Here is a 25,112-nt window from a genome sequence, read left to right as displayed (position 1 = left end):
TGCTGGTGAGGATGCAGAGAAACTCTCTCTCTCATACTTTGCTGCTGGGAATGTAAAATGGTACTGCCACTCTGGAGATCAGTCTGGTAGTTTCTTAAAAAGTTAAACATCACTCCTGGACATGAATGTTTATAAGCATTTTATTTGTAAATAGGCCCATAGTGAAAACAACTCAAATGGACTTCCATGGGTGAATGGTTAAACAAACTGAGGTATCTCCATACAATGAAATATTTACTCATCAATAAAAAGGAACAAACAATTGATACTCTCAACAATTTGAATGGATCTTAAGAGTATTATGCTGAATGAAAAGGGCCACCATCAGAACATTTCATAATCTAGGATTCCATTAACATAACATTCTCGATATGGCAAAAGTATAAAAGTGGAAAACAGGATTTAGGAATAGGGTTTGACTATAAAGGGGAAGCATGAGGGAATTCCTTTGTGATGACAGAGCAGTCCTGTGTCTTCAAATGTGATGGTTATATGAATCTATACAAAGAATTATACACAAAGAAATACTAATGCCTGCAAAAACTGGTGAAGTTGAAGTCTGTAGTTTACTTAATTGTATTATGCTACTATCAGTTTTCCCTGGTTTTGATAATGTACTATATTTATGTAAGATGTCACATCTGGGGAAAACTTCCAATTTTAAAATTGGAAGATTCAATATTACAATGTACACATAAAACTGCTTGTGAGAATACAGTTAGTTCAAAATAAAAGCGTTTTTTAAAAAAATTCAGGCAAGAAGAGTCAAGGCATCATCTCATATGAAGATATGAAATTTTCATGTATGGATGAGAGTGTGGAAGACAGAATTCTAAATTGTTCCCAAGATTCCTGTCCCCTGTTGATACACCCTGTATAATTTAGGACTTGTGAATATGATGGGATTATCACTACTGTGATTATGATATATTACATGGCAGAAAGGATTTTACAAATGTAATTCAGAGCCCTAATCAATTGACTTCACTTCAAAAGGAAATTTATCCCAGGTGGGCATGACCTTATCTAATGAGCTCTTAAAAGCAGTCAAAAAGATGAAAAGTGTGAAAGAGATTCACCTGCTGGCCTGGAAGGCGCAAACTACCATGTTGTGGAGTCATGTATCAGGCAACAACAGGCTATTCCTAGGAGCAACAAGTGGTCAAATCAAGCAATTGAAGCCCTCAGTACTACAACAAGGAACTGAATTACCTCAACAACCTGAGTAAGCCTGGAAGAGGACTCCATGCTCCAGATGAGGACATGGCCCAACCAACACCTCGATTTCAGCCTTGTGAGAATCTGAGAATTGAGGTAAACCATGCCCAGACTCATCACCAACAGAAACTCTTAAATGAAAAGCATATGATGTTTTGAGATGCTGAGTGTATGGTAATTCATTATGTAGCAGTAGAAAACTAACACACTGAGTTTGATTATTACTCTTCAAACAGCCTTACAAAGAGAATGACTTTGAGGTAGTAAATAAGCCAAAAATAGATCCACTTACTTTTCCAAACTAATTTAAAATTTGTCTGAAACTCAGGCCCTCCTGTTCTGGCTGAATGTTTCATGAGAACAAACTACACAAAGAAGTTCCATGGTTTGGGACTGCAACTCTAGTTTGCTCTCATAAATGACAATGCAAGATGGAGACTTAAAACTGATGAAACTGGGTTATGGCCAAATTCAACAACATAAAAAAAAGTTTTTTGCATTTCTCATCGCAACTTAAGGTCAAAATCTTGCCTTTCTCTAGCCATACTAAAAAAAGTTAGGAAAAGGAGAAAAATATTTGCAAGTTCATGCTTCCTAACATGCAAAAAAACTCAAAACATATGGATCCATGATAGTATTTGTTATCGTAAACATTGGGAACTGGCAAAACCATTTTAAAATAAAAACGTTTATGTTTTGAATCAAAAGATAAAGTACCTAAGAATAAATACAGTTCCTAGGAATAAATACAACAAGCTGCAAGACCTCTAGGGAAAGACTATAAAATTTTATGAGAGCCATTAAAACAGACTTAAATAGAAATAATTATCAAATACTTATTTATGTATTCATTAATTTATTTTGGAGACAGAGTCTCACTCTGTCGCCTAGGCTGGAGTGCAGTGGCGCAATCTCAGCTCTCTGCAACCTCTGCCTCCCAAGTTCAAGCAATTCTCCTAACTCACCCTCCTGGATAGCTGAGATTTCAGGCGTGCGCCATCATGCCCAGCTAATTTTTGTATTTTTAGTAGAGACGAAGTTTCACCATGTTGGCCAGGCTGGTCTCGAATTCCTGGCCTCAGGTTATCCACCCACCTTGGCCTTCCAAAGTGCTGGCATTACAGATGTGAGCCACCGCACCCGGCCAGAAATAATTATCAAATTTTTAGACTGGACGACTGAATGTTATGTCAACTGCCTCCAAATCAATTTAATAGAACCAGTGCAGTTACAATAGGTTTTTTTCCATGCAGCTTCACAAGCTAATTGCAAAGTTTATATGAATATGCAAAGGACAAAGAATAGCCCAGTCTTGAAAAAGAACAAATAAAACTTGCTATACCAAATATTAAGACATATAAGATGACAGTGACTTAAAAACACTGTGAGTATTGTCAAAGCAACAGAAAAACAGATCAGTGAAAAAATAAAGAGCCCAGAACAGACCCACACACATACAGACACTTGCTATACGACACAACTAGCACCACAGATTAGTGGAGAAAATTCAAACTTGTTAAAAAAAAAAAAAAATGGTGCTGCAATTGGCTGAACATCCACATGGAAGGAAAAAAAATGGAAATCAGACCTGATTCTCAAAAAACACAAAATCAATTCTCAGTGAATAAAAACCTGAATTTGAAATACAAACTAAGTTAAATTAAGACAATAAAAGACAGAATAGAAAAGGATTACTTCAGTAAGACACAAAAAGCTTTAACTATAAAGGGAAAATCCAGTTAATCTGGCAGTACTCTCATTAAGAACTTCTGTTTATTAATACACCATATATATATATACACACACATAAGTATATAAAAAGACAAGGCAAAAATTCGGAAGAGATATTGCAATTGTGATCAAATATAACAGAAATATAAAGAATTAGGCCAGGTGCAGTGGCTCACGCCTGTAATCCCAGCACTTTGGGAGGCCGAGGCGGGTGGATCACGAAGTCAGAAGTTCGAGCCCAGTCTGGCCAAGATGGTGAAACCCCATTTTTACTGAAAATGTAAAAATTAGCCTGGCGCAGTGGTGGGCACCTGTAATCCCAGCTACTCGGGAAGCTGAGGAAGGAGAATCGCTTGAACCCGGGAGGCAGAGGTTGCAGTGAGCTGAGATCACGCCACTGCACTCTAGCCTGGGCGACAGAACAAGACTCTGTCTCAAAAAAGAATTATCTGTAAGAAAAAAACACACCAACTCAATAAAAAAACGAACAGAAGACTTAAATAGACAATCTCCAAAAGAGGAAATCTAGATAACTAGTAATATGAAATGATGCTCAACTTCAAAAAAAAATGAATGTTTAATACCAATGTTCGTGACACTGGGAAAGTAAACTGATACATCCGCTTTGGCAAATAATTTGGCATTACTAAGCAAAGCTGATATCACCTAACCCAGCAACCTCCTTGGTTACACACCCTTGAAAAACTCACTCAAAAAATGTGCAATAAAGAAATATTCACAGAAGTACTGTTCATAAAAGGTCAAAACTAGCAACAAAATCTTCATAAGAAAAGCGGATAAACTACAGTGTATTCAAAATTGGAATACAGCAATAAAAATGAATGAACGCAGCTACACAGAACAAAATGGACAAATCTCACACTTTTTTGAGCAAAAGGAAGACAGGCAAAAAGCACACACAATGATTTTATGAATATACAGTTCAAAAAAGACAAAACTAAATAATCTAGGTAAACATACACAAATCGTAAAAAGTAAAAAGAAAGGAAAGTATCATGACAGAAATAATGACAACTCTGGCAGTAGGAGAGGTTGTGATTAAGAAGAGGGACTATGGGGAGGGGGAACTTCTAGGGGTGTTGATGAAGTTCTATTTCGTGACCTGAAGGTGGTTTAATTGTTCCCTTTATTATTCATTAGACTACATAAACATTTAATGTTCTTCTGTGTATTTTATATGTCACTCCAAATACGTTTCACTCTAAAACTGCATACATTAGTGCCACTATCAAGGACCTGAAGGATGCAGGGGTAGTGATTCTAACACATCCCCATTCAACTCACCTGTTTACCTCATGCAGAAAACAGATGAATTTTGGAGAATGACAGTGCATTATTATAAACTTAACTAGGTAACTCCAATTCTAATTGCTGTACCAGATGTGGTTTCACTGCTTGAGCAAACTAACACATACCCTGGTAACTGGTTTGCAAATATGGATCTGAAAAATGCTTTTTTTCCTCAATGTGTGTTAATAAAAACTGCCAGAAGTAGCTTGTTTTTAGCTAGCAAGATTGAAAGGCAATACACTTTCAGTCTTACCTCAGGGTTATATCAACTTTCCAGCCCTACGTCATAATTTAATCCAGAGACCTTGATCAACTTTCCCTTCCACAAGACACCACAACAACCCATTATATTCATGACCTTATGCTAATTGGACCTAGTGAGCAAGAAACTGCAATTACTCTAAGCTTATTGGTAAAACATCTGCATGTCAGAAGGTAAGAAATGAGTAAGACAAAAATCCAGGGGTGTCATGGACTGAATATATGCATCCCCCCGCAAAAAAAATTCATATGTTAAAATCCTAACTCCCAAAGTAATAATAGGAATTGAGATCTTTGGGAGGTCTGTCAGTCATGAGGGTGGCGCCATCTTGAAGAGGATTAGTGCTCTTATGAAACAGGAGCTCACTCGCTCTCTCTGCTGTCCACCACATGAAGATACAAAAAGATGGCCACAAAACAGAAGAGTGCCCTCACTAGACACTGGATCTGCCAGCACCTTGATCTTGGATTTCTCAGCCTCCAAGCTGTGAGAAATAAATGTTTGTTGTTTAAGCCACGCAGTCTTTGGTAATTTCTTAAAGCCCGATGTATTCGTTCATTTTCATGCTGCTGATAAAGATATACTCAAGACTGGACAATTTACAAAAGAAAGAGGTTTACTGGACTTACAGTTCTGCATGGCGGGGGAGGCCTCACAATTATGGCAGAAGGTAAGGAGGAGCAAGTCACGTCTTACACAGATAGCGGCAGACAGAGAGAGCTTGTGCAGAGAAACTCCCATTTTAAAACCATCAGATCTCACAAGACCCATTCACTATCATGAGAACAGCATGGGAAAGACCCACCCCCACGATTCAATCATCTCCCACTGGGTCCCTCCCACAACACATATGAATTACGGGAGCTGCAAGATGAGACTTGGGTACAGACACAGAGCCAACCCACATCACCTGAACAGCCAAGGAGCCTTCCACCTAGGTGAAATTTCTAAGGGTCTAGTGATGTGGTACGTGTTGACATATCCCTTCTAATGTGAAGTAAAAGTTGTTTTAGCTAGTCCCTCCTAAAGTCAAGACAGACAGAATGTCTAGTAGGCCTCTTTGTATTTGGAAGGCAACATATTCCTTATTTGGGTGTGCTACTCTAGCCCATTTACTGAGTGTATCAGTCAGGGTTTTCTAGAAAAACAGAACCAATAACCAAAAGGGTGTGTGTGTGTTTGTGTATGTATACACATATCTTTATATGTATATATACATGCACAAACACACATATATGTGTATAAATATAGAGATTTATTTTAAGGAACTAGTTCACAAGATTATACAGGCTGACAAGTCTGAAATCTGTAGTGCAGGCAAGAGTTTATGTTTTACTTGAGTCCAAATTCTGTCACAAGAGCAAGCTAGCAAGCTAGAAACTCAGGCAAAATGTCTAGGTTACAGTCTTAAGGCAGAAATACTTCTTTTTCAGGAAACCTCAGTTTCTGCTCCTAAGGCCTTCAACTGATTGGATAAGGCCCACTCATATCATCAAGGGCAATCTCTCAGCATCAACTACTTACAGATACTAATCATATCTACAAATTACTTTCATGCAACATCTAGACTAGTGTTTGACCAAACAACTGGACACCACAGACCAGCCAAGTTGACACACACAAAAAATTATCCATCACACAAACTGAACTATAAAGCTATTAGTTCTGAATGTGGCCCAGAACAAGAAAAGGCTTTGCAACAGACTAGGCTGCCATTGTAAGCTGCTGTGCCACTTGGGACATATGATCCAGTAGATCCAATAGTGCTTCAAGTTTCAGAGGCAGATACAGCTTCTGTGTGAAGCCTCTACTGACAGGCTCATATAGGTTAATCAGAGTGAAGACCCTTAGGATCTTAGAGCAAAGCTCTGCCATCCTCTCTGGAAAAGTACTCTCCTTTTGAGAAACAGATTTTGGCTTGCTACGGGGCCTTATTAGAGACTAAATGCTGAACAATGTGCCAAGGAGTTGCCATGAGACCTGAGCTGCCCATTATGAACTGGGTGCTATCTGGCCCCACGATTCAAAGTGGGGCATGCATGGCAGTACTCCATCACTGAATGAAAATGGAATATGACAGATCAAGATCAAGCAGGCCCTGAAGGTTCAAGTAAGTTATATGAAGAAGTTGTACAAATGCCCACGGTCCCCATTCCTGCCACATTCCCTTCTCTCTCCCAGCCCACACCTATGACCTCAGGGGAAGTTTCCTACTATCAGTTGACCGAAGAAAAAAAAGTGGGCCTAGTTTACAGATGACTGTGGACAATATGCACAAACCATCACAAAGCAGATGGCTGTAGCACTAACTGCCTTTCTGGGACAGCCCTTAAGGATAGTAATGAAGGAAAACTCTCCTGTGGACAGAACTTTGGGCAGCACGCTTGGCTCTCATTTTGCTTGGAAGAAGAAATGGCCAGAGGTGCCACCGTGTACACGAATTCATAGGATGTGGCCTACTGTTTAGCTAGATGGTCACAGAATTGGAAGGACATAATTGGGAAAATGGTAACAAGAGGATCTGGAGAAATAATGTAGATAGACCTCTTTGGGCAAAAAATGTGAAGGAATCTGTGTCCCATGTGAATGCTGACCAAAAGGTGACCTCAGCAGAGCAGGATTTTAATAATCAAGTAGATAGAATAACTCGTTCTGCAGATCCCAGCCAGCTTCTTTCCCTAGCCACTTCTGTCATGAACGAAGAGGCCATAGGAAGGAGGAAGGTGGCTCAGCAACATGAACTTCTATGTACCAAGGCCGACCTCGCTACAGGTGCTAATGAGGCCCAATCTGCCAGTTACACAAACCAATAATGAGTCCCTGATATGGCACCGTTCCCCAGAGTGATCAGCCAACTATCTCATGAAAGGCTGATTATATTAGACCACTGCCATCATGAATGGGGCACTGTTTTGTTCTTATTACAACAGATACTCTAGATATGGATTTCTCTTCCCGGCATGCAAGCATTCTGCCAAACCCACAGAATGCCTTATCCACCATCTAGGTGCTTCACACAGCATTGCTTCTGATCAAGGAACATACTTTACACCACATGAAGTGTAACAGTGAACCCATACTCATAAAATTCACTGGTCTTACCATGTTCCTCATCATCCTGAAGCAGCTGGCTTAATAGAATGGTAGAATGGATTTTTGAAGACTCAGTTATGTTGTCAGCAAGGTGACAAAAACTTGTGCAATGTTTTCCATGAGGCTATGTATGCTCTAAATCAGCATCCAATGTATGGTACTATTTCTCCCATGGCCAGGATTCATGGATCCCAGAATCAAGAGAGAGAAATAAGAGTGGGGCCACTCACTATTATCCCTATTGTTTCACTAGCGAAATTTTTGTTGCCTATTCTTTAACCTTATCCTCTGCTGGTCTAGAGGCCTTATTTCCAAAAAGAGGACTGTTTCCACTGGGAGATAGAATGATTCCACTGAACCGACATTAACACTACCACCTGGCCACTTTGAACTCCTCATGCCTCAGAATGAACAGGCAAAGAAGACCCAGGGTTACTGTACTGACCAGGGTTGCTGGTTACTAACAAGAAATTCAACTGCTACCATACAATGGAGGTATGAAAGACTAAGTCCATAATACAAGAGATCTTGTAATTATTTCCACGCTCTGTGATTAAAAGACTAAGTCCGGAATACAAGAGATCTTGTAATTACTGCCATGCTCTGTGATTAAAGTCAATGGAAAACTACAATAACCCAGTTTAAGGACTACTTAAATTGGGTATGCCCAGACCCTTCAGGAACGAAGTTTTGGATCACCCCAACAGGCAAAGAACCACAAAGAGCTAAGGTGCTTGCTAAGGGAAAGGGAAAAATGGAATGGATAGTGGAAGAAGGTAATCATAAACAAAAACCAGCTTCAACCATGTGACCAGCCACAGAAAACTGTAACTGTTATGTCTTCCTTATTTTGTAACGAATGTATTCAAATATTTAGCAAATATCTTTGTTTTCTTGCTCTTTAATCCCTTTATCATCTGACATAAGATATATTAATAATAGCTAACTTTACATCATGATATTTAAGTTATAGCTTATTAGGGAGAATGAACATTACCCAGGGACTCCGCATCCTCTTCTGGGGAAAGGGTTGGCATGTTTTCAGTTGTTTGAAGGATATTCATATTATGTTAGACAGAAGTATGACTTTGTTATTGCGTTCATTTGGAGATTAAGTATCATTTAAGAAGATGTGTATGGGCACCAAGTTGACAAGGATGGACTATGACAATTTTATATATCAACTTGTCTAAACTACAGTATCCAGTTATTCAATCAAACACTAACCTGGGTGCTACTGTGATGGTATTTTGTAAACACAGTTAACATCTACAATCAGTTGACTTTAAGCAAAGGAAATTATTCTTGGAAATGTGGGTGGGCCTGATCCAATCAGCAGGAAAGCCTTTTCTGAGAAAGAAATATTCTGCCCCACGACTGCAGCATCATCGCCTGCCCAAGAGTTTCCAATCTGCCAGCCTATCCTATGGATTCTGGATTTGGATTTGGATCTTTTCAATCACCTCAGCCAATTCCTTGAATAAGTCTCTATGTTTTACCTATGTCTATCTATGTAGATATGTAGATACATGTATAAAACAATTATTTTAAGTTACATCTTTGAGTATTTTAAGTGCAACTAAATAATTGGTAATATAATTACAGATATGCACTATATAAAATTATATTATTAATTTGTAATAATGAACATATACATTCATTCTTCTGGTTCTATTTCTGTACAGAACCCTAATACAGGGTCTTTTAAAACATTAAGAGAAAAAATAGCCACTCTTTGCTTCAAAGGATACATCTAGAACCCAAAGAAAGTACTGAAAGATTTTAGTTTAATGTAACAAAGAACTTCTCACAAACCAGAACTGCCTACTAATGGAAAAGTTGTTCAGGAGCAATAAGTTCCCAACCACCCAAAGTATCTGAGGAGCTAATGAATGACAGTCTATAAGGGATACACCAGAGAAGTTCCTGTAATTAGCAGACAGTTTGAGCATTAGGCTTTGTCCACTTCTTTGAGTTCAATCAAAGTCTGTAATTCTGTAACAGCATGGTGTGATCTTAGATTATTAGCAAGATACATCTTAACCCAAGTAGAAAATGAAAGCAATATCAAACAAAACAGTAAAGAAAAAAAGCTCAAATAAATTCTAACTTTTAAAGGGATCAGGGACAAGGCAAGAGGCAAAAAAAAAAAAAAGTTTAATTATTTGGTTTGGTGCTTATTGTATCTTATAACATTCAGCAGTTGAACACTACAGGTTGTTCCAATTTCCTAGCTCTTTAAATTATATCCTATAAAGGCATAAGCTTTTATGTCTTTACTTAATAAAGTTCATATGACAATGAACTTGATTTTCAGGACAACAGAACAGAAAGGCTTTCACTGTATTTAGTATCCACATATAGCTCCACCTATACCACCTATTACCACCTCCATAGCTAACAAGGGAGCTCTAGCACTTTCTCTCCCAGGACAAAAGCCTACTAATTGGTCTCCCTGCTCTAAGACTAGACTTTCTAGAGTGTCATTTCAGTGAAAAAGCTGAAGTGATCATTTCCAAACATAAATCAAATCATGTCACACTTCTTCTCAAAAACCCTGCAGTAGCTCCCCATCTCAGAGTAAATGACATACAATGACAATGTCCTCACATCTTGTAGATGATGTCTACAAGACTCTGTACATTGTAGCCTAGACAACCTCTCTGATCTATCTATTACTCTCTCCATTGCTTACTCTACACCAGCTCTGTGGTGTCCTGGAAGTTTCTCCAAAAATCCAACAATGCTATCCATCAGGGCCCATGCACATGCCATTCTCTCCACCTGAAGGGTCTCATCCCTCTGTCTCTCCCTTCCCTCTTGTCAAATGTCAACTATGAAGATTTCCCTGACCACCTTAAATAACAGCAAACACACATATACTTTCCCTAACATTCTCTACCTTCTCACCTATTTTATTTTCCTTCATTGCATTTATCATCTCCTGATAAATATTTGTCTACTGGTTAACTGTCTTATCCTCAGTGAAATTAAGCTCATTGTTTTCTTCATTGCTCCAATACCTACAACAATATCTGTAAGTGTTCAATGAGTATATATTGAAATAATATATTAGCCTTAAGCTAAAATTCCAAACAATCTTCTCAGTTATACGAATATGCTCCTACACAGAAAAAGCTTTAAGAAGGAAAAAGTTCATATACTGTCCTAGTTCTCCTTGCATCCTTCTCACTGATTTGGTTTTACAGAGAATATGAAAGTAAATGTTCTGCCCGTCACAGTTCTCCTCTGTTCCACTGAACCTCAAATTATGAGCTCACATAGCCACAACTTCCTTGTTTGTCAAATAAGAGGAACTGGCCCATGGTGATCAGCTTCTTAAAAATCAAATATCTAAAAATCAGATTTAAGATAAGGTTTATATGTAATTTTCAATATGCCATAATGGAATGTCTCAGTAATTAGGATAAATCAACACTGCATATTTACATGAATAGACATATATGTATATTTTTTTATATATATATAACCTGAGGTGCTAAATTTGGCTTCATTCTCATAATACAACTAGCACTGAATGCTATATTTTCACTTTTACTGCTCTTATAAACTACATAGCCTGGTAACCAAGGTAAACAATTTGTATATCTGAAAGTTACATTCTGAATTCACCCAGGCAAAACATAAACCTGAAAAAATAGTCAGAAATGAAAACTATGTCGCAAATATCACACATTAAAATCCTACATGCTTTATTTAAAAGAGTATCCTTCATACCATCAAGATTTACAATTCAAGCCTTGATACCCCTATTTTCCAGTCTTAGCAGATACCAAAAAATAAAATGATAGCTGTCCAGTAAATAAGCTGATATAATCATATGTTGATGACTCCATTTATTCACATTCAAAAATAGGGAAGCAAATCTATGGTATTAAAATAAGGACAGTGGTTCACCTTAGGCAAAGGCACATACTGATTTCAGGAGGACATGAAGGACTTCTGGGTAAAGGCAACATTATGTTTCTCGATCTGGGTGCTAATAACATGTGAGTATTCACTTTGTTAAAAATGGTTGAAATGAGCTGTATACTGATGATTTGAGCCCTTTCCTGTACTGTTATACTGTATTTAAGTAAAAAGCTTTTGGAAAACTAGATATTACAGAAATTCAAAACCATGAAAAATAAGGTTGAACATGAACAGCGGAACACAAATCAACAATCCTTAAGAGTATCTGTGTTTTTGCATGTGTACTAACCCTAATATTGTACCCATTAACTGTACCCAATACATTCTGATTAAGAAAGTAGAGAAATAAGTAACACATTTTAGAAATAATTTGACTCCAAAATGTTTGAAATAAAGCAAGTTTTATAATTCAAAGGAGTCAAGGTTCAATTACTCAAGAGGCAAGAGTACTGGTTAAGGACGTGAATCTTGTTGTGAGAATTCTGTCTCACCCACTTGCCAGTTCTGTGAACTCGTGTTTAACCTCTCTGGGTCTCTGTTACATTACCTATAAGATAGGGATCTACCCCATAAGCTTGTGAGGACTAAATGAGTTATTTCATGTGAAGCATTCAGAACAGTTGCCTGATATACGTAAGTACTCAATAAATGGCTGTTCACTCATGTGGGATACTTAATCCCCCAATGGTGCTAAATAAACAGGGTGTTTCTACTACAGCCAACTGACAGATGAACACTGAAATGCAAAGAGCCCCTTCTTAAAATAGCTTGTACATTACCCTGCCTATACAACGAGACAGTTTCCTGTTAGTTTTCTTTATATTTAAATTTCCTAAAGCAGTTGCAGTAGAAGCAGTAAGTCACACTCCAGCCCTATTCTGGTTCTTTTCTAAACCTTTATTACAAACAGGTTTAAGAATTAAATAACCATTTCGAGCAGAGCATCATCATAGAAGGAAACTGTAGGATTTTAAACTACAGTAACAGCTAATGCTTTCTAAGAGTTATTATGTGGCAAACACTGTACTAAACATTTTCCTATACTGATCTTTATTGCTCACAACAACCCTATTAAGTGGGTATGTTGTTCACCCTGACTAAAATGGCCTAAGTCTCTTTTACTGGAGAACACATTTTATTTCATTTTTTTCGCCTTCCTAACCAGGCACACACAGTCTCCCACATCGAAGGGGCTCAGGACTGTTTGCAGGAACTGGTTCGTTATAAAGATGATTGCCTGTAACTCTCAAGCCCAACTTGCATTTGGGTGAGTTCTACAGTGAGCACCTTCTTTTCCAGAGAAATATAAGGAACTCAGGTATCTAATCCCATTATTTCAGTCCCATTTGAGATAACTTCCTTGGTTTGCTGAGAGGCTCATCCATTTGTGACGTATTAATCAGGTAACAATCTGATAATACTACTGTTCACAGTAATTTTTTAAAGACTAAGATAAATGCTGAGGATCAATTTCATGGCTATATAATATGAAAATAAGCTATCACCATCATACCAAAATACATAACCTTGCAGATTTACATGGCTCACTCAGCACAGCTACACACTCTAACACTGTACATGGTGCTTTGTTTCTGTCAATTACAAAAGGAACATTTGATACAGCATTAAGTCTCCTTCAAAGAGATTAATAAACACAGCAGTAAATTTTCATTTTTAAATTAACCTGCAAAGTCTTTTCATATCTTATTTTAATTATACAATTCTATTTTTACTGCAGCTGTGTTCCAAAGAATGGATCTGTTAAACTGCTTTGCCCACCATAACGTAACTTATTATACACTTTCGGCACCTCAGGCAATGTCCTAGCATATACCAATATACCTCATTCCTGTGTTTCTATAATACAGTAATTCCAAGACATTGTGCCAATCCCTCTATTTTCCAAGGGAAAAAAATACCTAATTCACTGAACACCAAATTATATACAATATAAGACAGGTATATATGTGCATACATATGTTTCCAATTTAATCCTTACCATGACCTTGAAAGATAGTGATTCTCTATTTTTAACCCAAGGAGAAATTGAGGCAAAGAGATTCTGAGTTAGCAAATAATATACCATTTACATGCAAGTTTATTTATAAAGCCTAGTTTATTCCTTTATTTCACACACTGTTTCCCTCCCAACCCTCCCCTCTTTCTCATGCTTCACGGCAGGCTTCTCTGATCATCAGTCCCCATGGCAGAAAAGACACACAAGGCCGGGTACAGTGGCTCATGCCTGTAATCCCAGCACTTTGGGAGGCCAAGGTGGGCGGATCACCGGAGGTCAGGAGTTCAAGACCAGCCTGGCCAATATGGTGAAACCCCGTCTCTACCAAAAATACAAAAAAAAAAAAAAAAAAAAATTAGCCAGGTATGGTGGCGCATGCCTGTAGTCCCAGCTACTGGGGAGGCTGAGTCATGAGAATCACTTGAACCCAGGCAGCGGAGGTTGCAGTGAGCCAAGATCGCGCCACTGCACTCCAGCCTGGGTGACAGAGGGAGATTCCATCTCAATAAAAAAAATAAATAAATAAGAAAACAAGAAAAGACACACAGATAGCACCTGGATTTACATATAATAGTTCAAGCCATAAAAAGAGACTAATGGGCCAGGTACAGTGGCTCATGTAATACCAGCACTTTGGGAGGTCAAGGCAGAAGGACTGCTTGAGCCTGGGAGTTCAAGACCAACCTGGGCAATATAGGGAGATCCTGTCCCTACAAAAAATACAAAAATTAGCTGGGTATGGTGGCACATGCCTGAATTCACCTCCAGCTACTAGGGAGACTGAGGTAGGAGGATCACTTGAGCCTGGGAGGCAGAGGTTGCAGTGAGCTACAATGGCACCACTGTACTCCAGCCTGGGTGACAGAGCCAGACCCTGTCTCAAAAAAAAAAAAAAAAAAAAAAGAAAGAAAGAAATTTAAGAAACTAGGTTTCTAGATAAAACCAGAATTACAAGGGGGCATTGCTTCTTGGCCTTTTGGCTAAGATCAGGAGTAGAATTACAATTGGGGGAAAAAAAATTAGCAACAACTGAAACTTTACAAAACTGGAAAAAATGAAACCACAATTAACTTATTATTAATAGAAAGCTCAACCCTTTTCATGATATCACATTTTTACAAGAATCACCATAAGAGAATGTCAGAAAAGAATCAGTCTTCATCTTCTCATTAGTTTAACACATCTTTTGCCAGAGCAATCTCAACCCCCAATTACAAGGGACAGTGTATTTAACAACACAGAAAAGGGAAACCAATCATACTCTAAATAATCAAAGAAATAAAAACATGACATTTCACTGAAAATACCAAAGATTCTTTTTCAATAAAAACACTATTGGGCACTCAAAAACACAATCCTTCCAGAAAGCAATCTGTCAGTAAATACATACAAATAGATATTTTTTAAACCTTAAAATATTCATATCTTTTAACTTAATAGTATGCTTCTAGGAAGCTGCCCTTAAAATCCACAGTGGAGAAAAGATTTAGGCAAATAAATGTCTACAACAATATTTTTTAAAGAAAAACTGAAAACCATCCAACAATGAGAATCTACCCAACAATGAGGAAATAATTTATATCTTCCATTCAATAGTTAAGAAAAAGCTCAGGATACGTTGGATTTTTAAAAGATGCAAAATTCCATCTAAAAGGATTGCAACCTGTCTTAGTCCACTCAGGTTGCTATAACAAAATACTTTATACTTGGTAATTTAGAAAGAACAGAAATTTTTTTGCTTACAGTTCTAAAGGCTGGGAAGTCCAAGATAAAGGCACCAGCAGATTCAGTGTCTGGTGAGGGCTCTCTTGCTTTACAGGTGGCACCTTGTTGCTATATCCTTACATGACAGAAGGGAAGGGCAAAAGTGGCTTTTTTTTTTTTTTGAGATGGAGTCTCACTGTGTTGCCCAGGCTAGAGTGCAGCAGTGCAATCTCAGCTCACTGCAACCTCTGCCTCCAGAGTTCAAGCCATTATTCTGCCTCAGCCTCCCAAGTAGCTGGGACTACAGACATGCACCACCACACCGGGCTAATTTTTGTATTTTTAGTAAAGACAGGGTGTCACCATATTGGCCAGGCTGGTCTCAAACTCCTGACCTCAGATGATCCGCCTGCCTAGGCCTCCCAAAGAACTGGGATTACCGGCATGAGCCACCATGCCCAGCCCCCTCCGGCCTCTTTTATAAGGGCACTAATCCCATTCATAAGGGTTTTGTCCTTATGACCTAATCACTTCTCAAATGCTATAACTCTTAGTACCACCATCACCTTGAGGTTTAGGTTTCAACATATAAATTTTGAGGAGACACATACATTCAGAACATAGCACAACTACACAAAATAATACTACATATACATATAAAAAAGAACAATACCAAAATGGTTCTTTCTGAAGAGTAAAATTTGTTTTATTCTCTTGTCTACACTTGCATATATTTTCCAAGTTCAAAATAAGAGAACCTATGTATACAAGAGAAGAATAAAATAAAAATAACAAAGTACCAATTTTAAGAATTCTAAGATCTTTGAAAAAAATCACTTCTAAAACATTTAAGTTACCGTATCTGGTTTAAAATGCATTAAATATTTCCTCTAGCTTAATTCTAATTTGGCTGTCTATCCTCACGAAAAAGAAAATTAGATGTGTGTATATACATATATATATATTTACATATATATTTTTATATATATTTACACACATATATATTTATATATATTTACATATATATTTACATATATATTTATATATATTTATATATATTTACATATATATTTATATATATTTATATATATTTACATATATATTTATATATATTTATATATTTACATATATATTTACATATATATTTACATATATATTTATATATATATTTACATATATATTTATATATATATTTATATATATTTATATATATTTACATATATATTTACATATGTAGTTATATATATTTATATATATTTTTATATATATTTATATATATTTATATATATTTTTATATATATTTATATATATATTTATATATATGAAGGTTTATGCACAAAAGCTATGAACCAAGGTATTCATCCAAAAAGTTTTATGGAGTACCTATGAGACACTGTGTACTGTCTAGATACTACGTGAGTACAAGGGCCCAATCCTTTTACAGCTTATATTTCTGTGGATAAATACAGATAACAAGTTAATAAGCATATTAAAATGTAATTTCTGGTTGTATTATAAAGGAAATTAACAAAATACTGTGTATGTTTATCAGGGACAGCAAAGACAGAGCCTGCTCCTATAGGAAGTCACCAAAAAAAGTCCTGAAAAAATACAAAACCAAAAATATACTGCATCCAGACATGCAAAAAGATGAGAAGGAACAATCAAGATGTGGGAAACCTCAAGTGCCAGGGCCCAGAAGCAGAGAAACTGAGTTTCACATACTCCAGCAGCAGAAAGGAAGCTGGGTAGATGGAAATGGTAAAAACAGATGAAGCTACAAAGGTAGACAGGGGCCAGATCATGCAGCAATTTGCAGGCCAGCATAAAAGGTTTCTATTCTATCATAATTACATAAGCCTCTAAAGCGGGGGGGAGAAAATTATCTTACGTGTACTTCTGAGATTAGACTGCAGAAGGTAAAGAATGATAACAAGAAGTTAGGTACTTCTAACTTCTTGCAGTACCTTCCTGCAGAAGGTACTGCAGGAATCCCAGTAAGAGGGAATGGTAGCCCAGACCAGAGTGATGGCAATGAAAATAGAAAAAAGCAGAGAAACTCAAGACATAATGTGGTGGCTAGAACCCATAGTATTTACTGGCAGGAGGTCAGAATGTGGGTGATGAGGGCCCAGAACAATCAAGTATACCTCTTAGGACTCTGGCTGAATCATTACTTACAAAGCTAAAACTTAAAGTGTGTTTCTAATGACAAGGAATAGTTACATATATTATAAAGTATCCATGAGATGGAATATTACTAATGTTTGTGGAAGGCTTGCTTCTCTTTACTACCTATGAGATAATGGGCATGATACTTATATAGTCCTTCGGTTTCCTCAAATAATTACTACAAATAATACCTACTGCTCTCATAGAGTTGTTGGGAGAATTAAATGTGAACCTATGAAAAATTAACACAATGACTGTGTAAAGCTATCAGAATTCATAGTAATAATATCTCACCACCCAGAATAAAAAAGGTATTCAATAAATGTTTTGTAATTGAATAGACAAGCAGATAAAATAAATGGTGTAATATCCCAGGTCACCTGACTCAATCCCATAATCCTTCTACAAAACTATGCATTCTTCACCACAGGCAGGTAAAAAAAAAAAATTAACAGTTTCACAACCATTAGATTGTGAAATCAACTAAGTGAAACCATGAAATCCTCGTTAGAGATTTTTGGTACAAACTATACAAAAATGGAAGATCTATGCTGTCATGTCGGTTACATAATTAAGTAACTACATAGTCAAGTAGATTAACTAGAATTATAGGTAAGTTTCTGAGTCACAAAAGTAATTGAAAAGTTTACTGGCCTACTTACAGGCTGATGAGTCAATCTGAATGCAATAAAAAAAGAGTACACGACAGGGGAGACAAAGCAGCAAGAAAATATTAAAATAACGTCAAAAGTTAGATGGTGATAAGGTTTGGCTCTGTGTCCCCACCCAAATCTGACCCCCAATTGTAATCCTCATGTGTGGGGGGAGGATCCTGATGGGAGGTGACTGGTCCACAGGGGTAGTTTCCCCCATGCTGTTCTCATGATAGTGAGGGAGTTCTCATGAGAGCTGATAGTTTTAAGTGTGGCACTTCCTTGCTCTTGCTCTCTCTCTCCTGCCACCATGTAAGATGTGCCTTGCTTCCCCTTCGCCTTCTGCCATGATTGTAAGTTTCCTGAGACCTCCCAAGCCAGGTGGAAATGTGAGTCAGTTAAACCCCTTTTGTTCATAAATTATCCAGTCTCAGGTAGTATCTTTATAGCAGTGTGAAAATGAACTAATACAGATGGGGAATACAAGTGAGTGGCTAAATAAGAGAACAGAACACAAAACCTGGAAGGAAAGGAAAAAGAGATATACCAAAAATCAGGATTAGTCAGAGTCTGAGAGACAATTACAGACTAGGAGAAGCAGGTAATTACCTCTCCCACCCACAAGGCCCAGGCAAAGATCCACTGCTCCTAGGGGAGAGACAGAAGTAAAAGCCTACTATGCTTCAAGGACACAGAGACCCTCCTGACCCATGATCCCATACCAAAACTAATCAGAAGTATACTACTGCTAGGGGAAGGACAGAAAACTCTCTGTCCCAAGTACTACCTCAGTCACAAGGCAAAATTTGGCTGCCATGAGGGGAAAGATTAGGGGGAGAAGGGACCACCGAAAAGGTTCTACTCTCAAGACTCAGGCTTACGAGCCCTACCTAAGACTGAGGGTAGACCAGGAAAACCAAGAACTTCTCCACCCCCATCACAAACCTAGCACATATAAAAAAGAATCCACTATAGAACAGGATGTTGCTGATAGCTGCCAACAGAGCAGTGTCTTAGTCCCTTTGTGCAGCCATAACAGAATATCTGAGACAGTGTAATTTATAAGGCACAGCAATCCATTTATATTTCCTCACTGTTCTGGAGGCTGGGAAGTCCAAGATGAAGACACCAGCATCTAGTGACAGTCTTCTTGCTGCATCACTACATGGCAGATGGGCAAAAAGAGAGACACAAAAGGGAGCCACGCTTGCCCTATATTTTATAACAACATTAATCCCACCTATGAGGGTAGAGCTCTCATGGCCTAAGCACCTCTTAAAGGTCCCATTTCTCAGTACTGTCACAAGGGCAATTAAATTTCAACAGGAGTTTTAGAGAGGACAAATTTTCAAACCATAGCAAGTAGGAACACCACTCAGTCCATGTAAAGCACAAAATAACAGCAACTTGCCGCCAGAGAAATTTAGGTCTGTGGTGCACTGAAGGTGATGGTAGTAACAACAGAGCCATACCCAGCCCAAGCAGTGACAAAACTAACTCAACCTATCATACCAACAGTGTGACAGAGGAGGTATACGCATTTCTAGACACAGGTTCTTCTATCATTCAAAAAGTATGACACATTTAAAGAAGGAAAAAAAAAAAAAACAACCCATCGTCAAGAGATAAAGCAAACAACAGAACCAAACAGAGATTACCCAGATGTTGGAACTAATCAGAGATGCTAAAATAACTATGATTCATAAATATGTTAAAAAAGGTAAAGGAAAAGATTAATATGTTAAAGGATCTGGACAACATAAGAACAGACAGGAAATTTTAGCAGGGATACGAAAACTATAAGAGAGTCAAATGGCAATGCTAAAATTAAAAATAAGAATTTATCAAAGATGGAGAATCCCTTTGACAGGATTCTTCATGAACTTAGGTCAACAGAAGTCATCCAAACTGAAACAGAAAAAAAAGGGAAGGTGTGTTTTTTAAAATAAAGAAACCATAAAGGAACACCATTATCAAACAGTCTAACATATACTTAATTGGTGTCCCAAAGGGAGAATAGAGAAAGCAAAGGAAAAAAGAATTATCTGAAAAGATAATAGCCAAGATTTTCCGAAATTAACAAAAGACAACCAAGATCCAAAGAGGTCAGAAAGCCCTCTTAAAATTGGTTAAGTTATAGTTACCTTAAATCAGGCAAGTCAAAGCAAAAGGTTAATACAAAAAAATACAGCTTGAAATAACTAACTATTGGAAAGTATATATGTAACAGATAATGTAAAAATATTTTCTATCACCTATAAAAAGATGGCATTCTATTTACCATCTCCACATGAAAATAAACTCAAACGGTCTAAAACAGAAAAAAAGACAGTAAGAGACAGAAAAAAACCTGAACTGTAAAGTATAATCCAATAATTAAACACATACTATAGTTTTCTGCCAAAAGCCACTAAACCAATGAAGACATTGACTATACTGCTTTGGCCAAAAAACTGTCAATTTTCAGCAAGTACATTAAATAAAGGCATTTGGTTATGAGTTACAAAAACTATTATATATAAATTTAATAAATCCTCTAGATGATAATTCCACTTTGTGAAAATTCTAATACCCACAAATTTATTTATGGTTTCTCATTTCCACTATTGTGAGACTTTTTATGTTACAGTAACTGGAAAAAGAAGGGATCTAGAGATTGATAAGAGTCAAGCAAGGCAGAGCGAGTTTTAAGACTTTTAAAATGCAACCCTGAGTTAAAGGAAACCTAGGTAAAGTCCACTTGGCCTTAAAAGTGTATTCCTGTGACTCAAAAGTGGGAAGTGCTACAATCCAAAGACCTACCTAAGTGGTGGGAACAGAGCCAGGAGAGACTGTCTAACATCTTCATGTCTTAATATAAAGGCTCTACAGGAAGAATTCTAATTTTACCAATACCCTGTTACTGAAGTGGTTTCATCCACAGTAGCGGAGAAATTAAAGACTTCTTAAATAAGTTTACCCCAAACCTTTTCCATTTGATTCATCCAAATCAGTCAACATGTCTGAGACTGTGTGGACCCCCAAGACATGTGAATCAACAATTCCAAGTAACAAAAACAAGACATCTAGCTTTTCCATGGACTGGATACTGAGCCACTAATACGCTCCTTTGTGTACATACTATATACTACAAGCGAAAATGGGTTTTCAAACATCTCATAAGCTACAGAAGGAAATACTGAACTCTTCCTAATAATAAAAGGATGATAAATGGAAACTAACTTTTCTGAATTACTAATTCAGAACACGCAAATGATTACTATGGTACTTTCTTTTAGCAAATATAAATATTAGTAAGGGCTTTTGTGGGGCTACAGTATCTCTAAAGCCTATTTTTCCCAAAGGTCTGTTTTTCAATTTGAAATTCTGCTAGTATAAGATTTTTCAAGAACATCCCCATAATAATTAGAAAGGAATTGTCTATAAATACGTCATGTCTTGCTTGGGAATTTGTATTTAACTAAAAACAGCTCCCATTTATCTAGAAATCCTGAAGACTGACAAAATACAAAGACTTATTATCTTTTCATTCCTACAGAGTCTGTTCTCACGTTGTTACATTATAAATTAGAGGCCTGAGACACATACAGGCTTCCTACTCCTTTACTAATCTAGAATATAAAGAAAAAATAATCCTAATTATTAACATATTTAGGGCTTATGATCAATCTATCATGACTACCAGCCACCTGCTTGAAAACAAACTTAAAGACTTCAAAATGTAAAACTAAGTTTTTAGTACACTATAAAAGTTACCAGATAATTTTATAAACACGTTTAAACAACTCATCATAGATTATTCATATATAAGTTTGGTTACATTCAGAGGACCGGCATATGTGCATATTTCTATAAGATTTTTAAACAGATCTCATAAAAAATACTATATAGCATATGGCAAAAATAACACAAAACTAGGAGTTAATAGATCTGAGTTCTAATTTTAGGTCTATTACACTAAATTAAACTTGATAGTAAGTTAAGAATATGGATATGCTTTGTATAAAACTCAAAGAGATTTATCATTGTGAATTGTATAACTGATACTATGAGTTAAAAGATTAATCAAGAAAACCAATATGCCATTCAGCTTCAATTAAAGGAATCTGCAAACTAGTGAGTACTGGAATGCGTAGCAATCATAATACGAAGAAGCTGCCAATTTTATTCTAAGATCACATACTGCATGTAGCAAAACTACATTTGCCCAACAAATAACCACAGCATTAAAAGTAAAATTATGACAGCAGCACCTTCATTAGTTTAGTTTTCTCCTACTTCTCCGGTACCTAAAAAAGTGTCTGCTGTCTAGCACACAGCAGACATTCAAACATTTGTTTAATAAATATCCTCCACAACTAAGTGGCACAATGTAACTTCACAGTCTATGCCTAATACTTACTGATTTTACTACTTCCAATTTCATATTAATCAGCACTTTTTTAATGTTCTTAAAATCCGTGAGACTATAAATCAAATATAATTGTAACCTTTTAAATAATCCCATTCTTTTATTTCCCTAAACTCGAAAAGATATGAAATTATCCATTAAAAGAGGAGAGTTCATACTTAAGCAAAATGAGTAATATATTAACTGCTTGGTTTATGTAAATGAAGAACTGAAAGCTGATCCTATAACATTTGTCCACTAGAAGTTACCAGTCGCCAATGAAGATGTGCCACAGTTCTTCCTAAAAGTACTTTACAGTACTTGGCGTCGGGCAGACATTGGGGGTGCTGGGGCCTAGTGGTCAGACAAGACTCTTGGGCAGGCAGATGGCTTCTCAGCGGCAGGGTGTAGGGGCCTCTGTGCGCCGGAGATCTCTCCAGTACCAGGAGCAGCTCAAGAACAGCAAGGAGCTGCAGCCTGTGGCCAGCCATCCAGGAGACCCCTGCCGCAGCCCTGGGTTCCCTGTGCAGACAGTTCCAAAGGAGGCTGCCCCTGACAGCCATCAACCTCAATCTCTGGGGAGACCCCTCCTGCAAACACTTGGAAACCCCAGAGCCAGGGCAGCAGAGCCTCCAAGCTGCAGCTCGCTCAGCTAAGAGTGCCTCAGGTGCCAAGTCCCAGAGAATCCAGGAGTCCTGACACCAAGTGGCTGGTGGAGACTCAGGTGAAGGCCAGGAGGAGAAAGAGAGGGGCACAGAAGAGCAGTGGATCCCTGACTCACAGCCTGAGCCAGAAGAGCACCCAGCTGTCTGGAGGCGCCCCTGTCCACTCAGCCGCAGACCCCTGGGAGAAGAAGCATCACTGCCTCTCTGCCCGGATGGGTTCACGTATCCCCCCACTACGGCGGTTGAGGCGGGAGTCTGCCTTGTAGAGCCCCTTACCCCTTGACAGAGCCCCTCTGCTCTCCCAGTGAGTCTGACAGTGACCTAGAGCCTGTGGAGGCAGAAATTCAGCATCTCCAGAAGCTGTCCCAAGAGCTGGATGAAGCCATTATGGCAGAAGAGAGTGGTGACATGAGCGTCTCTCTCATTCATGACTGAGGAAGTGCCCTGCAGGAAACAAGCCCTGTCTGATCACCAAAACTTCACACCCAGTATGTCTGTGCTCCCCCATGAGCTTCCTGGACAAAGGAGTCATAGTTACCCTGGGCCACTGCTAACAAGGAAATAACAAGGGACCCAGAGCCCCCCTGCTCTGGCCACATCTAGCCACAATGATTTAGTTCAGAACTAACACAGTAGCGATGAGAATGGAAAGAACTTTTTTTTTTTTAAAGACGGAGTCTCACTCTGTCGCCCAGGCTGGAGTGGAGTGCAATGGCACGATCTCAGCTCACTGCAACCTCCACCTCCAGGGTTCAAGCGCGTTTCCTGCCTCAGCCTCCCAAATAGCTGGGATTACAGGCACTCACCATCATGCCTGGCTAATTGTTGTATTTTTGTAGAGATGGGGTTTCATCATGTTGGCCAGGCTGGGCTTCAACTCCTGACCTCAGGTGATCCGCCCGCCTCGGCCTCCCAAAGTGTTGGGATTACAGGTGTGAGCCACCACAACCGGCCTGTTACCCTCTGAATTAAACCCAAACAAGGTAACAAGGTAACAAGGTCTACGAGGCTCTGTACCATCCAGCCCTTCCCTTTTCTACAGCCAGATCTCATCCAACATTCCCCTTCCCTCAAGATGCTGGGTCAAAATGATACTCTTTCATTTCTTCAAATAATTCCAATTCTTTCTTGCCTCACAGTCTTTGTCCATGTGGAATGCTATTCCCCAATTCTTCAGACTTGGCTCTTTATTGTCCTTCAAGATGCCACCTTAAATGTGACCTTCTCAGAAGCCTTCTCTAACTAGCCTACCTAAATTAAAAAGTGCCCCACATTATTTTCTATTTTATGTCTCTTTTGTTCCTTAATAGCATTTCTCACAACTCAAAATAGTATTTGTATTTTCTATCTTCCCAACTGAAATGCAAGCTCCATGAGAACAAAAACCTCAATCTCATTCATCTTTGTGTCCCCAATACTTATCATATGCTTGTAATATACTTGGCATTCAAATATTTACTAAGTAATTCCACATTTTTAAAAAATCACTCTATAAGCCTATTATTAAATATATCAATATGCATACATATCTGTAAAAGATTGTAAAAAACAAAATTTTGATGTTATCTTTGTTATTTTTAGCTGTTGAAGTAGATGTATTTTCTATATTTACTTTTCAGTATGTTCTAAATTTTTTATAGTAAACCTTTAAACTCAGAAATTAAAGATTTTAAAGTCTAACATTTCAACTGCAAAATGCTTTAAATCTTTAAATCATATAAAATAATAAAGGTACAAAATGACTCAGGCTTATGATACAACTAATTTTTTTTAATATCACGCTGCTTCTCAACGTCACTGTCTATACTTAGCTTCATATTTCTACAGAGTTTTAACTAATCTCGGACCACTTGTGGTCCGGTTATTTAGATCAACTAACTGCCTCAAACTATGTCTTCATACTTTTTTAAATGCAACATAAAATATCTTAATAACACTCAATAAATCAAAGCACATTTCTACA

The 25,112-nt window shown here is 37.7% G+C and overlaps 1 protein-coding gene and 1 pseudogene across 7 annotated transcripts in view; one reads left to right on the top strand and one right to left on the bottom strand.

The window, feature by feature from the left end:
* Nucleotides 1-25,112, bottom strand: part of STIM2 (stromal interaction molecule 2) — a 161,180-nt gene that overhangs the window by 122,313 nt on the left and 13,755 nt on the right. The window lies entirely within an intron of this gene.
* Nucleotides 22,852-23,616, top strand: LOC101141001 (protein PIMREG-like; annotated as a pseudogene).

Source organism: Gorilla gorilla, chromosome 3 (genome assembly GCF_029281585.2).
Source record: "Gorilla gorilla gorilla isolate KB3781 chromosome 3, NHGRI_mGorGor1-v2.1_pri, whole genome shotgun sequence".
In the NCBI taxonomy this organism is placed as follows: Eukaryota; Metazoa; Chordata; class Mammalia; order Primates; family Hominidae; genus Gorilla; species Gorilla gorilla.
Note: the sequence above shows the minus strand (reverse complement) of the source record. Positions and strands in the feature narration are given on the sequence as shown.